Genomic DNA, 15,110 nt, shown 5'->3' on the forward strand with positions numbered 1-15,110 from the left:
CCGTGTCATAGGCTGCTGTGAGATCAACAAAGACAGCACCCGTCTTTAAATTCTTCTGGAATCCATTTTCAATGTAAGTTGAGAGGGCCAGGGCTTGTTCACAGGTAGATCTTCCTGGGCAGAAACCAGCCTGGGCGGGTGATAGGAATTTCTCTGTAAGATGAAAAATACATGACAGAAGCAGCCTCTCAAGGAGTTTGTAACACACAGAGAGGAGAGAAATTGGTCTATAGCTGGCGGCCAGTGTTGGGTCTTTCTTTGGTTTCAAAACCGCTATAATCTTCGCACGACGCCAAACTTTGGGCATAGACTCAGATTCCAAGATGTGGGACAGGAATGAAGCTAGCCACTTCTTTGCCGCGGGACCCAGGTTAAGAATGAGTTCTGGGGTGATGTTATCATAGCCAGCAGCTGTTTCCGGTTTAACCCTCTTCAAAGCGTCTTCCAGTTCAGACAGTGTAAAGGGAGAGAGTTTTGGAGATGGACAAGATAACCGGAAGTGGGATGACCACTCATGGGAAATTTCTCTTTTCCAGACTGGGTCGATCTTAGCACGTCCAACTTGAGTTAGGTGACTGGCCACTGAGTTTGGAGATACGGGAGGATGGGAGACGGGAGGGGGTTGGCTACCGGCACCCAGTCTGTGAAGAAGCTTCCAGGCCTTCCTACTTGAGTGGGTGAAGTTCAGACTTTCCGTGAGTTGTTGCCAGCAGGGTTGGTGTGCTGTATCCAGGGAGGCAATGAGATGGTCAGCCACATCTGGGTCGCCCGACTCATCATACTGCTTTAGTAGTTGCTCGCATTCAGCATCAAGACAAGGCGTATAGTTAACACGTCTCCCACGAGGAATAGCTTGGGAAGCTGCTTTGAAGATGGCTTGGCGGAAGCACCTGTAGGAATCTTCAGAGGGGATAGAGTTAATTGGAATTGCAGGAATAGATTTGTTGGTAAGATCACTGAACAGACGCCAGTTTGCTTTCCGAAAGTTCCATCTTAGTTTCTCCGAGCACAGAATCAGTGGGAGCTGGAGACCAATGTGGATGATAGCTGGGCGGTGATGACTGTGTGGGAAGATCTTGAGAACTTGTCTCGTAGCGGGAAAGGCTTGGCCGTTGACTGTGCTAATCCAGCACAGGTCGGGTGACGAGTCTTTATTCCATCTAGCACTGTGAAAAGAGCTTGGCTGTTTGGGATCGTATAATAGGGAGAGGTCATTCGCTGAAGCCCAGTCGGCTAAGGTAGAGCCATCAGCACGAGTGGAGGAATATCCCCAGTCTTGGTGATGACTATTAAAGTCTCCAACGTAAATGGCTGGGTGATTTGAGCTAGGCAGGACCTCGTTATCCCATGAGGCACTGGGAGGCTTATATACGTTGATGAGCTGAATAGTTCCAATAGTAATGGAGACGTAGAAGGTCGAAGAGGCCGTATGGTCAACGTCCGCAAGACAAGATTTGGCGTAGATGGCTCGGCCATGTTTAGGATGGAGATTATAGCATATTAAATCAAATTCACTGATGGTGAATCGAGCAGCTTCATCGACTGCTATATGTGTTTCTTGTAGGCAGATAACATCTGCCTGATGCTGAATCGCCAATTGACCAATAAGAACGTGTTTGGCAAAGGACAGCCCCTCAACATTAAGTTGGAGGACTCGAAGAGCAGGACCAACAGCTTGAAAGCTGGCAGGAGCTGCTTGTTGCTGGCTTTGAAAGTGACTGGGATCCATGTGGATTCAGTCGGCTAGGAAGGATCGTCAGTTTCCCCAATGAATGGGTACTCATGAGATGGACCACGGGAAGGTCGATCCAATGCATCCCGGGCAGAGCTCTGAGGAAGTGGAGCTCCAGGACACATTGGTGGGGTCGTCTGTCCAGGGAATTCTGGTCGGCATCATGCTAGTTCTGGAACCTGGTGACTGAAAAGAGAGTTAATATACAAAGCCAAACAAATTGTTGACCAATCATAAACCTAAAGGCTGAAATAGCACAGATGAAGAGTTGGATGGGGGTCCTCCATTTTGTAGATAGCTAGTAAGCATATTTTAGTTATACTCCACTAGTTTTTTTTTTCCCTGAGCCTGAAATTGGATATGCAGGTGGATCCAAATTATTGTCTGGGGGAGATGATGTCATGGCTGGAAAAAGGACCAGAAAGCTGGATCAGGGAAGAGAGTAGCTCCCAAATATGGGAAAAGGGTATAAATATTGTTGAGTGTAATAGAAACCATTCTAACACAAGGGCCACCTCAATGAAGGCACTGAGCTATATCCAAGCTCTTAGCATTCGCTCACACTTGCAGTCTGGGTCATTCTGTCAGCCTGATTGTGCACTTAGTCTTTTGTAATCCATTGCTATCTTTCCACTATGAGAGCATAGGAGAGTTGTCATTTCTTCTCAGATAGAAAAAATGTGCCTGGGGTCGACACACAGGAAGAGAGAGAGATGGATCTCCACGAAGCAAGGCAGACTTATTGAGATCAAAACAGAGGGACCTGCAGACAGAGGATTCAAACTGGTGTTCTTTCTTACAGACTAGATGCTTTATGCCTGGGGAAAAAGGGGAAGAGGATAAAGGGGTGGAGGCTTACTTGAGGAAGGGTGGGTTGTCCAGTGTTGTAATTTGGGTAGGAGTAGCGGTATAAAGGAATAACTACAAAGTCATAAAGGTCACTCTGCCCCTAGCTAAATCCTGTTTTTGTTTGGAGACCTCCAGAGTCACAATGGTTATCTTACCCTGGTCATGTCATATTTTTTGTGGCAATCAGTTTCTCATTCTGGAGAGGTCTCTCATTCTCTATGCAACCTCACATGCTGTGATAACTTTAAACCTCAAAGAGGGAGGTGCAGGGAAGATGTAGGCTTTTATTATAAGAATAACATGTAACCTTGGGACCTACAATTTGCCTTCAGAGAATAGGTTCTTAATAAAGAGTTGTCAATTTAATAATCTTTAATGAATAGATTTAAAAAAAAAGAAGGAATGGAGGAGTGAATGGATATATGGATGGATGAAAGTTTTTAGCAATTTGTGGGGAAAAAAAAAAAGCTCCAGTGGCCTGTGGGTCTTTCTACCTTGAATTTATTTATTTATTGTTGGATAGAGAAAGAGAAAAATTAAGAGGGGAGGGACAGATAGAGAAGGAAGAAAGAAGGGAAGAAAATAGAGAGACACCTGCAGACCTGCTTCACCATTTGTTAAATTTGCCCTGCTGCCGGTGGTGGGGACCAGGGGCTTGAACCTGGGCCCTTGTACACTGTATGTATGCTTTTAACCAGGTACACCACCACCAGCCCCCCCCCACAGATATTTCTATTTTCCTGTGTCCACTGACCATCTCAGTTGAAAACACTAAGATTGGTATACACATGTGAAAATATTTTAAAATATCGTTTTCAACTTGCAGATATGGTTTTACAGTTTTAGACTGTAGAAAGGAGCGTTCAGTGGATATCACACCTGTCTTCAATGCTTGTCCCCTAGTTCCCCTCCTGCACCGGATTCACTATTAACTCTTTCCTTAAGAATCTGTCCCCAGGAAGTCGGGTGGTAGCACAGTGGGTTAAGCGCAGGTGGCGCAAAGTGCAAGGACCAGACTAAGGATCCTGGTTTGAGCCCCAGCTCCCCACCTGCAGGGGACTCGCTTCCCAGGCTGTGAAACAGGTCTGCAGGTGTCTATCTTTCCCTCCCCCTCTCCGTCTTCCCCTCCTCTCTCCATTTCACTCTGTCCTATCCAACAACAATGACATCAATCATAACTACAACAATGAAACAACAAGGGCAACAAAAGGGAATAAATAATAAATAAATATTTTAAAAAAGAATCTGTCCCCAGTAGATCTTTGCATATCACAGCCTGTGTTAATTCCACTACCCTGTCTCCTCTGCAGGATTCTCTCTCAAATGCCTGGGATTCCCAGCCTGATTAAGTCCCTATGAGTTCCAGCATGGTTTTTGGCCAAGTGCAAGGCCCAAGAGTTCAGAAGAGAGGACAGCACATACCCTGTGCTCACAGGGACATAGTCTCAGCAGGGACACCATAGCAGAGGACAGAAGACAAAACCACCTGCTGCCTTGATGGGGGGAGGGAGGGGAAACAACAAGTCAGAAAAGAGACCTCTATAACACGGAGACCTTAATTTCCCTACCCCCATCCTGCTCCCTGTGTTTCATGCCCTCACGTTACCTCCTCTCTAGGATGATAGCATCCAGCCAGTTCTGAGGCATGCCAGTCAGATTCCACACTGTATACCCCATAAACACAACCCCTCTGCCCACCCCAGAAGCCCTCCTGGGCAGTCCCAAGGAGACTCTCACCCACACCATTGTCTCCCAGGAATTCTGGCATGAGATGGACAACTTGATTTGTCTGAGCTCTGGTACAATTTGCAGAAGGCTGTGATTTTTAGGAGTTGAGACGGTGAGACAGTTATTGTTTACTGGATTAGAGGCTTGGTGTCCCTAATCACACCCAGCCTCGGGCTTCGGGAGCATGAAGAAACCCTATTTACTAGCATTCAGTGGGCCTCTGGGTGTTATTTCAGATGCGGAATAATTAGCAATATGCCCAAGAAGCAACAAAGCCTTGAATGGTATTTAGTGACAATTATTTCAGCCAAACCATTGCTTACTATTGTAGGGGCTTATTAGCACCAAATTGTTTCGATAGGAAGTGGCATCAGCAATAAAAATAATGACTGCAGCTTGCTGTGCAATCCCAGAGTCAGCAGAAAGGGGCTGGAATGTGTGCATGTCTCTTTTACATCCCCCAGAAATTCAGGGGACCTGCTGGGATGTGTTGGCAGCAACAGGAACTGACTCAGGTGGCTTCCGGCAGAGAGTAGGTGGAGCTATTTGCCACAAATTAGCTTGCTCCTTCCTCTTCATTTTTGTTTTCCTGTGGACCAGAGGGTGTGGGGAATGGGCTTTCCTGTACACCTTTGCTCAGTTCCCTTTTGAGTAGAACTATAATATATCAAGAGACACACTAGAACTCCCTACCGCAGCCCTCTCTACCTCTGTATACTAAGAATCTTAGAAACCTAAGAGCTCAAAGAACTTTCAGAGGAAAAGCCTGCATTTTACAGAGTAGACTAATCTGTGCTCAGAGATGTTGTTTAACTTACATAAGGTCACACAGCAGGACAGTCACCTAGTAGATCTAGATGGGCTAAGGATATCGTCTTTCCTTACCATCCGTGCAGCCTAGTGGCATCTAACACTCGTCTCCCACAGTCAGAGTTCAGTCAGGTAGACTGCTCAACTCTTCAGGCCAAAAAAAAAAAAAAAAAAAAAAAATCACTCGAGTGCAATTGTGACAGAATTTTAGTGAGTGAAGTAAATGCAGAACCAAGAATTCGGGGGGGGGGGGGGGGCGATATGTTGGTTATGTAAAGAAACTCTCGTGCCTGAGTCTCCAACATCCCGGGTCAGTCCTCTGCACCATCTTAAGCCAGAGCTGAGCAATTCTCAGGTAAACAAAAAACAAACAAACAAAAACAGGAACTTAAATGCATTTGTAGTACTCAGGAAGCTCAGCTTAACTTTAATTCTGTCTTCTCTAACTGTACCGCAGCCCCCATGTTTGAGTTTGTTGGGACGTGAATGTAATTAGGGTATGGTTGCCCCTCAGCCTGAAAAGCATATGAGAGATCAAAGCAAACCCACAAGGGTGTGTTGGAAGTGATTCAAGCTAGTGTCTGCTGGAAATCACTCTGGGTTCCTGCTGTCCTGGCTGCTTCCCTTGTCCTCAGGACCTACCATGCTACTTCCTCTAGGACCTGAGCACTGGTAACTTATCTCCACCATCACGACTAGCCCATCTTTGTTCTTTTGCCTACTTGGCTGTACCTAAATAACCTGCGATGTAATAAACCTTCTGTTTGTTAACCCCAGTCAAAGCTGTACTGCAGTCTTTTATTTTTTAATTACTTTGTGAGTTATCAAGTGGGTTTTTGTTTCAGGTCTAATCTAAGACTGTATTTCTTTCAAGTTATGGGGATTCTTCTAGAAACCAGGTACCAGCCTCAACATTCTAATTTACAAAACTTACCTTGGGGACAATGAAAAAAAAGTTATAATAAACATTTTTAAGGAGACTGGAAGATAACTCATCCAGTAGATTAAATATGAGGACCCAGGTTGGAGACCCCAGTGACCACATGAAGTGTTACATAAAGGGGAAATTTTATAAACAGTGGAGCAGTGCTTTAGTGTCTCTCCTTTTTCTGTTTTTCACCCTCAGTCTGGAGGGGGGTGGGAATCATGCAGATTTGAAGCCCCAGTGAAGCCCTGGCAGAAAAAAAGAAAATGTTTCTAAATGAAAACATTGAATGGGGGCCAGGTGGTGGCACACCTGGTTAAGCACATATACTACAGTGTACAAGGACCCAAGGTGAAGCCTCTGGTCCCCACCTGCAGGGGGATAGCTTCATGAGTGGTGAAGCAATGTTGCAGGTATCTCTCTATCTCTCTCCCTATCTTTATACCCTTCCCCTCTCAATTTCTCTTCATCTCTAATAAATAGATATTAAATAAAATTAAATAAAAGATTGAATAACAAAATGAACATCTGATAGGGATCTAGAGGAATCTTTACATTTGTTTTTTTTTAGTATACATTTTCATATATATAGTTAATTGTTTACAGTGTATTCATTGACACATGAATACAGGTTCTAGACTTCTGAGAGTTCTCTGAGAGGTTGTGGGGTCAAAGGAACACTCTTGCACTGATGTGGGAATGTAAATTGTTCCAACCTCTGTGGAGAACAGTCTGGAGAACTCTCAGAAGGCTAGAAATGGACCTACTCTATGATTCTGCAATTCCTCTCCTGGGGATATATCCTAAGGAACTCAACACACCCATCCAAAAAGATCTGTGTACATGTATGCTCTTGGCAGCACACTCTGTAATAACCAAAACCTACAAGCAACCCAGGTGTCCAACAACAGATGAGTGGCTGAGCAAGTTGTGATATATATATACACAGTGGAATACTACTCAGCTATTAAAAATGGTGACCACCGTTTTCAGCCCATCTTGGATGGAGCTTGAGGAAATAATGTTAAATGAAATAAGTCAGAAACAGAAGGATGAATATGGGATGATCTCACTCTCAGGCAGAAGTTGAAAAACAAGATAAGAAGCAAAAACACAAGTAGAACCTGAACTAGAGTTGGTGTATTGCACCAAAGTAAAAGACTCTGGGGTGGGTGGGGGGAGAGTACAGGTCCAAAAAGGATGGCAGAGGACCTAATGGGGGTTGTACTGTTATGTGGAAAACTGAGATATGTTATGCATGCATAAACTATTGTATTTACTGTTGAATATAAAACATTAATCCATATATATACACACACACACACATACACACACGACGAAACAAACAAGATTAAAAAAAAAGAAAAAGCTAAAAAGTCATTAAGAACTCTGGTGACAGTTACTATTCTCAAAGACTTGGTACTTAGAAGGTACAATTGGACTTGGGTACAAACACTAAATTCACCCCACTATTCTTTCCAAGGCTGTTTTTTTCTCCCTAGGGTAAAAAGTCAAAATAATGGAGAAATCATAAATTCTGCCCTGACCAAATTTAATAGATAAAGAAACTGAAGTAAATGCCTTCTCACCAGCAATAAAAGGAGACTGAGTCATAACTATTGAATGTGACAATTAGCAGGGGGGGAAATAGAAAGAAAAGGAGATTATAGACTGTACAACTTGGATTATTATAATGAGATTGGCCTTTTCTCTGTTCGTGTTTCTCTCTTCAGAAATACTGCCTGGGGTTGGAATGGGGTGAAAGGAAGAGAAAATGAAACATCCCCTAAAACTGCACAGTCAGACTATAGTCAGGACGTAAGTCAGTAAAACAAGATGAAAGGGAAGGAACACCTCACTGCCACCTTGATCCCAGTGAGACAGGAGAATACAGGCAGGAAAAGTAGACTAGTTATAGTCACTAGGGACTAATTATCCTCAGAAATAAATGAGGGTTGAGAAGAACAGAGGACAAATACATTAAAAAAATGCATAAGAGAGAGTCCTGGGGGTCGGGCGGTGGCGCAGTGGGTTAAACAAGCGCAGGGACCGGCGTAAGGATCCCGGTTCGAGCCCCCGGCTCCCCACCTTCAGGGGAGTCACTCCACAGGCGGTGAAGCAGGTCTGCAGGTGTCTATCTTTCTCGCCCCTTCTCTGTCTTCCCCTCCTCTCTCCATTTCTCTCTGTCCTATCCAACAACGAATTGCGTCAACAAGGGCAATAATAATAACTACAATTAAGCTACAACAAGGGCAACAAAAGGGGGGAAAAATGGCCTCCAGGAGCGGTGGATTCATGGTGCAGGCACCGAGCCCAGCAATAACCCTGGAGGAGGAAAAAAAAAGAGAGAGAGAGAGTCCTCTCAGAAAACTACAGAAAAAAAGAAAAGGCAAGGACAGAGACTCTTGGACTCTGTGAGACTATGGTAGTTCCAATGTGTATAGAAGTGGGGGCACAGAGTGTGTTGACTTACACTTACCAGATGTATGGGTGAAATTATACCCCTGAAATCGTGCAAAACTCTGTTAATTCACTAATAAAAAGGAGAAAGGAATTAAATTTTTAAAAGCAGATACTACCGAGCAACAAACCATAATCCTTTAAAACCAAAACAATAGTTTCGCCCCAAAAGAAAACAGAGATCATATAGAAAACAAACAGAAAAAAACAAAATGATAAAATTAAAAATTATTCATGTTTATACAATGCAAGTTAATGAGATAATTGACTGTGAAGACAAAAAAAAATATCAGAATGGGAAGGTGCAAAGTTTTAGCATTATATATAAGAAATTCATCTAAAGGAAGGTGAGTTTTGAATAAGGACCTAATAGATGCCAGGGGGAAATCCATTTGTGCTGATGAGTGTATTCCAGAAACAGCATGGAGGATAATGCTGGTGCAGTGCAGTAAGTTAGGAAAAGGAAATGGAAAAGTAAATCATTGCAAATCATGGTGAAGACTTTTGGCTTTTTGTACAGTATAACAATCCCCAATGTGCTTTTTGTACAGTATAACAATCCCCAATGTGCTTTTTGTTGGAGATGTGCCAGACTACAATTCACTTTTCAAGAGTATCACATTGTCTATTGCATTATAGGTAAGTTTTAGGTGACAATAATGAAACCATAAACCAATAAATAAGTCCTCAAAATAAACCATTATGATAGTTTCGACCAGAATGGTGGCAGCAGGGATGGTGAGATAATCTAAACATACAGTGACTGACAGTAACAGCAGGATCCATAAAAGTGGGAGATGACTTTAACTGATAGGAAAGACCATTTACCCACAGATATGTAAAGATAATGCTGGTGGGAGAAAGTGAAAGATCTACTGAGTTAATGCTCTTTACTCGATGAAAGACAAAATAGACTTCCTAGATTCCATCCTGAGATCCCTATTCTCATCTGCTCTATTCCTATTTTTCTGGTTCTTATTTATTAGTCTTTTTTTTTTTTTTGTCATACATCTTACCACCTTTCATTTCACCAAGTTGCAGATGCTATCATGATTCCACCCTGAACTCCCTGAGCAATGTGTCCTATGCAAATTCCCTATGACCATAGCAATGTATCCCAGAACCTCACCTCTCCAGAGCCCTACCCCACTAGAGAAACATAGAAACAGGGTGGGGGTATGGATTGACCTGCCAATGTCCATGTCCAGCAGGGAACAATCACAGAAGACATAATTCCCACCTTCTGCAACCCATAAAGGATTCTGGCCCATACTCCCAGAAGAGGAGAAGTGATAGGGGGAAGATAAACAGAAGACTCTAAATTCCAACTCCATTCAGACCTGGAAAGAGTAGAGAAAAAAGAAGGGAGAACATTTGGAAGTAGCAATAGGTGTAGGTGTGAGTTAGAAAGGAAGGGAAGTGGTGTATTGCACCAAAGTAAAAGACTCTGGGGTGGGTAGGGGGAAGTACAGGTCCTGGAAAAGGATGACAGAGGACCTAGTGGGGGTTGTACTGTTATGTGAAAATTGAGAAATGTTATGCATGTACAAACTATTGTATTTACTATCATTAATCCCCCAATAAAGGGGAAAAAATCCATGTGAAAAAAAAAAGGAAGGAAGGAAAGAAGGGAGGGCAGCACCATAGGGGAAAATGTGTGTGTGTGTGTGTGTGTGTGTGTGTGTGTGTGTGTACAAAGAGAAAGAGAAATAGACAGATAGTTATATAAACAATAGTCAGCTCATATCTGTGACCTTGAGAGAACTACAGCAGTTTCCAGTAAAGGGAATGGGGACACAGAGCTCTGGTGGAGGGAATGGAGCCGAACTGTACCCCTGTTACCTCATAATTTTGTAAATCAATATTAACTTGCTAATAAATGTAATACAGAGAAAAGAAAAATCACTAAAATGACTAGTCAGCACTGAAGGCTTGTAACCATTCCTTTAAAACCCAACTAACAAACATGCTTGTGTGATTTGATTTAGCCACATTCATGTCAATAGACGGAGGCATGGAGTGGGTGGGAAACTCAATTTAATTAGACCTATGGATTAGCAGAGGCAGTATGATTACAGTAGACAGGAACAAGGGAGCCAGAGTGGTTTTTAAGATAAACCATGAATTTAAGCTGGGTAAGGATGACAGTAGCAAATTAGAGGACAAGGGATATGAGAATAAATGACAAATTGCATGAGAATGGTCTATTGAGTTGGATTCTAGAAAGAAGGATCTGGAAAGAGGAGAGGTAATATCCAGAAATGTGAAATACTAATGCCCTGATGTTTAAGTTATCAGGTTTGTAGTGCTTTGTTATGACAGTTCTGGAAAATTAATACAGAAATTTAAAGTGGAGTAAGAGGGACAGAACCCTATGATAATGTAAGCAGATTCCAACAGTCACTTGAAATAATAAGAATGAAAAAAAAAAAAACCCTCAACATTGATTCTTGAAAAAAACTGCAAAAACTAATCCTTCAAAACTGCATAGTGAAAATAATATAGCATAAATCAAAACCTAATACCTTACTTGTAGATAACCCCCCCTACACACACACACACACAAACTGTTCATTGACTCAGGAATGAAAGAGGACACTCTCAGGATCAATATTATTCAGCATTTTTCAGGAAGGACTAACCAATGCAATTAGACAAGAGAATAAAACACAAAGAGTCATACTTACCACTACTTTCAAATAGGACTGTACTTTTTTTTTTGTAAAAACAAAAGAATTAGCTAACAAATTAAAATTATATAGAATAACATATTTCAATATGCTATCTTGTTCAAATTTATAGGAATAAAATATTCTTTCTGAAGTAATTTATAGACTGGGAATGAAAGAAAATATATACATATTCATATATATATATATACATATATTGATTTGCCTTTCCAAGTCTTGCTTTTTCTTAGGTAAAACTCCAGATCCTTGGGGCCCTATTCGGGGAGTCCTGAGATTCTCAAACAGACTTGGTGGGCCTAGACCTCAAATAAATCCCTCTCTCCATTGTTACTGGTCATCTCTATCAGGAACAACAAAATATACCCCTTTGTGGGCCCCCCATAGGACCTTGCCCTCAACTTGGATCAACAATGGTAGAGAATGTTCCATCCTCCAAAGGGAGGCTGGACAACATACTCTATGCTACACCTGAGGAAGATGGGTCCTGATATTGGGGATGCTTGGAGTGTTCCTACTCATGACCACAGAATGTGAGATCAGATCTACAGGAATGCAGTGGTCACATAGGCTACTAAGCTGAATATGGGCCCCAGACTAAATCAAATCGATGAGGTTCACAGTCAACAATATGTATACCCCTTTGCCATATTAGGGAGCTACTCTCTTCCCTGACCCAGCTTTCTAGTCCTTTATGCAACCATGACACCATCTCCCCAGAAAATAACTTGGATCCACCTGCATATCAGATTTCAGGCTCAGGGGAAAAAAAAAAAGCTAGTCTAGGACAGGCCCTTTGGAATATAACTAAAATATGCCTACTAGTTATTTACAAAATGGAGGACCCCCCCCCCAACTCCTCATCTGCACTATTTCAGCGTTTAAGTTCATGTTCAACAATTTGTTTGGCTTTGTATGTTAACTCTCATTTCAGCCACCAGGTTCCAGATGCTAGCATTATGCCGACCAGAATTCCCTGGACAGACAACTCCACCAATGTGTCCTAGAGCTCCGCTTCCCCAGAACCCCACCCCACTAGGGAAAGAGAGGAGCAGACTGGGAGTATAGATCGACCTGTCAATGCTCATGTTCAGTGAGGAAGCAATTACAGAAGCCAGACCTTCTACCTTCTGCATCCCACAATAACCTTGGGTCCATACTCCCAGAGGGTTAAAGAATAGGAAAGCTATCAGGGGAGGGGATGGGATACAGAATTCTGTTGGTGGGAATTGTATGGAGTTGTACCCCTCTTATCCTATGGTTTTGTCAATGCTTCCTTTTTATATAAAACAACAACAACACCCTCCAGCTTCTGGCCTTCTACTTGACCACACTGGCCTGGTCTTGAAGCAATGCAAGTAAGAAGTTTACTCTGCTGGAACTGCTCTTCAGGAAGACTGCTGGTTTTGGCATTCTTTTTCTTTTCATCATATTTCTTCTGAATTTTCTTTGACTGCTTTTTATTTAGGATCTCTTCCTCCTTGGGAGTCAGTTTGGCCCCCTTCTTCCGGCCCAGGGACAGGGCATAGTGAGACTCGTACCACGGCCGGAATGGCGTGCTGTCAATAAGTACAGCGCAGTTCTTCACCAGGGTCTTGGTTTGGATCAGTTCATTGTTGGACAACATCAATGATCCTTGTTTGTCATGTGGATCCCAGGAGAAGTTTCCCATGTCTAACCTCAAGGCACGATACTTCTTGTTGCCTCCCCAGACACAAACTGTGTGTATGTGTCAAGAGCCAATCTTCATGTTAGCAGCTGGGTCCCTCAGTTCATACTTCTGCTTTTTGTGGTAGGGCTTCCTCTTGCTCCTGGTCTTGAGCGCTTGTGCTAGTTGTCTCCGGAGATACCCATTGCACAGCACTGGCTGGAAAGAAGGGAAAGTATATTTTATAACAGTACACTACAAGTGTGTCATTCCAAAATGCTACCTTCTTCTCAACTGCCGTCTTACAGCACTCTACTTTACAACACACTCTACTTTACAACACACATTAAAAATAATATTTATAAAATGGAAGTAGTGACAAGACCATAGGATAAGAGGTGTACAACTCCACACAATTCCTACCACCAGCACTCCAAATCCCATCCCCTCCTCTGATAGATTTCCTATTCTTTATCCCTCTGAGAATATGGACCCAGGGTCGTTATGGAGTGCAAAAGGTGGAAGGTCTGGCTTCTCTAATTGCTTCCCTGATGAGCATGGGCATTAGCAGGTCGATCCATACTCCCAGCGTATCTCTTTCTTTCCCAAAGTGGGTCAGGGAGCTCCAAGACACATTGGGGTCGTCCGCCCAAGGAAGTCAGGTTGACATCATGGTAGTATCTGAAACCTGGTGGCTGAAAAAGAGTTAAGATAGAAAGCAAGAATGAATTGTTAACTAATTATGAACCTAAAGGCAAGAATACTGCAGATGAAGATTTAGGGGTTTCCGTTTTGGAAAAATCTATTAGGTCTATTTTAGTTATAATCCAAGAGGCCCATGACTTTACTAGTTTTTGCCTGAGCCTGACATATAATATGCAGGTGGACCCAAGTTATTATCTGGGGAGATGGTGTCATATTGAAAAAAGAACTAGAAAACTGGATCAGGGCAGAGAGTAGCTCCCAAATATGGGAAGTATATAAATATCGCTAACTATAAACCCCATTGATTTGATCTGGGGCTCATAGTCAGCACAGGAGCCTATGTAACCTCTGCATCCCTGTAGGTCAGAGCTCTCATTCTGTGGTCATGGCTAGGAACAATCCAGGCTGCACTAATTTCAGAATCCATCTTCCTCGGGTGATAGGTAGAGTCTGTTATCCAACCTCTCTTTGGAGAATGGAACAATCCCTACCATTGTTGATCCACATAGAGGGCAAGGTCCTATAGGGGCCCACAAAGGGGTCCATTATGCTATTCCTGATGGATATGAACAGTGATGGTGGAGAGAAGGATCTATTAGAGGTCTAGGTCTATCATGCCTGTGTGGAAATCCCAAGACTCCCTGACTAGGGCCCAGGTGACCCCAACATTTATAATTAACCTTCCCATTCAAGAAAACTTAACTAGTGAAAACTTAACTAATATAAGGAATAGACAGCCCTTTTGAAATAACAACCCAGACCATTTGCTCAATGTATGAGTAAAAATAAAAAAGAGTACAGAGAAAGACCAAAATTAATAAACAAAGCAATATGTTCCAGAAACAAAAGAATGATTTATTTGAAAAGAAAGAAAGGGAAAGAAAAGGAAGGAACCTCATAACAAAACAATACTTTGCAAAGCACAGAAACACTTAGAAAGTAAGCTGTTATGGAGATCTCCTGGGTCACAGAGCATGAAAATATGCACAGTCTGCATGAAAAGATAAGGCACATGAAGGACAAAAGAGGCATATCTTCTAAGTAGAGTTCCAAGAAATACAAGAAAAATGGAGAGGGGCAGTAAAACAATAATATAGAGAAGTCCAAGCATCTCTAAGATAGATGTGCTTGGGGAATTTGTAGGGCCTTCTTGGTCTATAGCCTATGAGAAACGAAGAAAGATTCACAGTGATAATCTCACTTGAAGTTCCAGAGACCCACATAACACATACAGGACATTTCAGTAAACCAAGAGTAATGTGATAATCCTCAGGCTTGACAAAATAGGGAAGTAGTACACAAAAAGATAAAAACTGACTAGTCAATAAACTTCTTACTAGCAACACTCACTGACAGAAAGCAAAGTTCCAGGGGAAGTTATTTTGAATTTTATATCCCATGATAAATTAGACTCTCAGTCAAGTGGAGGCAAAGAGGAAAGCGATTCTGATTTGACAGAACTTAAAATTTACTTCCTTCTTATTCATTTCTGGGGAAGCTGAGTATTCATACCAGAAAGACATAGGAGAAGTCAAGAAAGGGGAGATATAAACAGAAAGAAATGGA

General features: G+C 42.4%; 1 pseudogene; it reads right to left on the reverse strand.

Annotated features, from left to right (window-relative positions):
• Nucleotides 1-13,045, reverse strand: part of LOC103114016 (small ribosomal subunit protein eS8-like) — a 32,857-nt pseudogene extending 19,812 nt beyond the window's left edge.
• Between the last annotated feature and the right edge of the window lie 2,065 nt (nt 13,046-15,110).

The sequence above is a fragment of the Erinaceus europaeus genome, chromosome 12, assembly GCF_950295315.1.
Source record: "Erinaceus europaeus chromosome 12, mEriEur2.1, whole genome shotgun sequence".
In the NCBI taxonomy this organism is placed as follows: domain Eukaryota; kingdom Metazoa; phylum Chordata; class Mammalia; order Eulipotyphla; family Erinaceidae; genus Erinaceus; species Erinaceus europaeus.